Source organism: Echinops telfairi, unplaced genomic scaffold (assembly GCF_000313985.2).
Source record: "Echinops telfairi isolate 266 unplaced genomic scaffold, ASM31398v2 ScPeMD7_7469;HRSCAF=8507_1, whole genome shotgun sequence".
NCBI lineage: Eukaryota > Metazoa > Chordata > Mammalia > Afrosoricida > Tenrecidae > Echinops > Echinops telfairi.
In genome coordinates this window covers 60,694,567-60,698,342 of record NW_022111373.1, presented here as the reverse complement: position 1 = coordinate 60,698,342, position 3,776 = coordinate 60,694,567, and positions in this window count along the sequence as shown.

Here is a 3,776-nt window from a genome sequence, read left to right as displayed (position 1 = left end):
GCCGCCAAGATGTTCCAGCCAGTAATTCCAATTTCCCTAAAGGTTCCCTGAGCTGCCGGATAGATGTCCTTTCCCTTCAGAGATTTGAGAGTCTGCTCCTGCTGCCATGTGTCTTTGAAGGCCATGGGCCACACCAAGCAGTGGCCCTCCTAGCTTGTAGTCTAGAAAGTGGTCAGACCTAATGTTGGCTGCAGCGACTGGTCTTTGACCCCTTCCCTGGGGCGGGGGCAACTGCCTGAGGCCTCAGATTCACGGCACCCCAGAGGTGCAGGCTGAAGCTGCGGTTATTGACCTTGAGGCATCAAGCTCTCAATAGCCTCCTTGTTGTGTGTTTTATAGATGGGGTTTACTAGCTCGATACCCAGGAATTGTCCCCTCGGATGTGTCCTGTCCAATTGGGATAGATTTGATCCGGAGAGGCTGGACAAACAGAAGCTGATTTCACTTTGCAATTCTATTTGGCCACAGTATCTTTTAGAGAAAGGAGAATCGTGGCGAGCCAATGGTACACTTTCCCTTCCAACCCTGAACCAGGTAGAACATTTATGTGGAACAATGGGAAAGCGGGCGGAGATCCCGTATGTTAGAGCATTTTTCCTTTTGAGGAGCTGCAAAGATCTTTGTTCGCAGTGCACCAAGGACCCCCCTAAGGGACCCTGGACTTAGGGGCAACTATTCTCCCAGCCCTGAAACAGCCCTGAACATTCTACCCATAGTAGAGGCAGCAGGGGAATTTGGTCCCCAGGCAGTTCACAAGCCTTTTACTCTAATTGAACTCAAGCAAATTAGAAATGACTTGGACAGTTATTCTAACAAACCTGAACAGTACATAGAACACTTCCAGCACCTCACCCTAGCCTATGATTTAACCTGGAAGGATGAAATGGTCATACTGGGACAGACTATGACAGACTTCGAGAAAGAACGAGTGCTCAAAGATGCTAGGAAGTTTTCAGGGGAGTTGCATGTGATGAATGGTAAGTACCCTGTAGGGGAAACTGCTGTACCTTTAACTGACCCTGCTTGGAATCATAGTGAGCCTCAGGACAAGTGGGCACGGGAACATTTCCTGGTGTGCATCACAAATGGACTAAAGTCAGGTAGGTAGAAGGCCATTAATTATGCCAAAGTGACAGCAATTCACCAGGGAGGGGCAAGTTTCTCACACAGGCTGCGCTGGACATTTGCAAAAGCTCCAAAAACTAGTGCAGAAACCTGGAGGAGATGCCCTAGAGGAGATGGTTATACGTGCGAATAGGGCCTTTTACAATAGGACGCAGGAAAGGGAGGCTAGAGCCCTGGAGAAGGAGAGAAGGAAGGACGTCCGGCATGCCCAGGTATTGGCTGCACTTAATAACTGATGCCTGTCGAATGCCTCCCAGGTTTCTCAGACCTTTGAACCAGGTACCAAGTGCTACATTTGCCGGTGACTGGGTCATTGGGCTAGGAACTTCCCTAACCAGAACAAGCCTGCTCAAATGCCATGTTTCCATTGCAAGGAGACTGGCCACTGGGCTGGCCTCTGTTCTGAGGCCAAAAATCTGGAGAAGGGGCACCCACAGGCCAACGTGCAGCTGATAATGGAGGAGGAGGACTGAAGGCGCCTGGTCCGACGGCCCAGCAGCAAGAGATAGCTGTTACTGCTCTGGAGCCCAGGGTGAGCATCGACGTGGCAGGAAGGTCAGTAAATTTCCTTTTAGATACTGGGGGGCCACCTTTTCTATCCTTATTTCCTTCCCCGGACTCCTAGCACCCTGCACCTGCTCCATCCTGGGAGTGTCAGGAAAACCTGTAGTTAAACATTTTACTGAACCTCTCAGGTGCCTATGGGATAACTTCTAAGTTTCTCATAGCTCTTTAATAATCCCTGAATGTCCAGCTCCTCTCCTAGGCTGAGATATATTGTCCAAGCTATACACCACTATAGTCATTGAGCCTCATCCACGCCCCACTACAGCTTTCCAAATGCTCCTCACAGTGGAGGAGCCACAGATTCCCCGACAGGAACTGTGGGAACAAGCCATAACTCCTGAAGTTTGGGGCACAAGATTCCCCGGCAAAGCTAAGTATGCTACCCCTGTAAAGATTTTCCTAAAAGATCCTACCCAGTTTCCCCATCAGTGACAGTGTCCGTTGAAACCTGAAGCCATCAAAGGGCTACAACCCCTTATTAGTAAGTTCCTCCAACATGTACTTTTGGTCCCTGTTAACTCCCCCTGTAATACCCCAAAATTACCAGTTAAAAAGAAAGATGGGTTTTATCAGATAATAAATGAATCAGTGATCCACTGCACCCAGTAGTGCCAAACCCCTATACCCTCCTAGGGGAAATCCTTAGCTGCACACAGTGGTGTAGTGTCCTGGACTTAAAGGATGCCTTTTTCTGCATTCCATTGGATAAACAGTGCCAGTTTCTTTTTGCCTTTGAATGGAAGTTAGAACAAGGGCAGTCACAGCAACACAGTTGGACCGTCTTGCCAATGGGTTTCAGATATAGCACCCATTTGTTTGGGCGAGCCCAAGCCAGGACCTAGCTGGCCTTACTCTAGAGGAGGGCATGGTCCTGCAGTATATAGACGACCTCCTCATCTGCTCGACCTCCTCATCTGCTCAGCCACTCAGGAACAGTCCACTGCCCATACAGTACAAGTTCTAAATTTCTTGGCAGAAAGAGGTTACAAAGTCTCCAGGGCCAAGGCCCAGCTAATGCAACAGGAGGTAACATACCTGGGACGAGTTTTATCACAAGGAAAGAAAGGGCTCTCCTCAGAACAAGTAAGGGCAATTGTGGAGCTGCCTGAGCCGGAAACGCAAAAGCAACTGCGGGGGTTTCTAGGCCTCACAGGGTTTTGTAGAATCTGGATTCCTAACTCCGGACTCCTAGTAAAACCCCTATATGAGAGCCTGAAAGGGAGGAGTGATCTAGAACCCCTACTGTGGGGCAAGGAGCAAAGGGAAGCAGTAAACCAGCTTAAGACTCTTCCGCTTCAAGCTCCAGCGCTGGGTCTCCCAGACCCTGCAAAGAAGTTTTTCCTGTATGCTCATGAGAGAAAAGGGGTAGCTCTGGGGGTGCTGGTCCAGAATCTAGGACCTCAGTCTCAGCAAGTGGCCTACCTATCAAAGAGGTTAGCTCCTACGTCAGCAGACTGGCCACCTTGTCTACGAGCAATAGCTGCCATGGCCCTCTTGGTCCAAGAGGCAGTAAAGATCACCATAGGATAAGGTGACCAGATTTTAACATTGGTAAAGTGGGACACCATTGATAAAACTCACATCCTGGTGAAATAGCCACTTGGCAGCCAAAAACTGCATACCCTAGCTTGTCGTGCATTCTTTCCAAAAATCAGGACTTTTTAAAAATGCCATGGGACTCAGGAAAAATTGTTAAAAATCAGGACTGTCCTGCCCAAAGTGGGACGTCTGGTCACCTTACCGTAGGATGAACTTTAGAGGTCCTAACTAATCATAGGATCTCTGAAGTGCTACAAGCTAAAGGCTATAACTGGCTTTCTGATAGCCGCCTATTGAAGTACCAGGTTCTTCCTATAGAAAACCCCGATGTCACTATCCAGACTTGTAGCACACTCAATCCAGCCACATTGATTCTGGATCCAGGGGAAGACACTATACACCTTCATTCCTGCTTTGAGCTGCTGTCTACTAATAACCTGCCATGACCAGATCTCAAAGACCAACTGCTGGCAGTTGCAGGCTGTGTGTGGTTCTCAGATGGAAGCAGCTTTGTGATTGAGGGAGTGTGCAAGGCAGGGTATGCC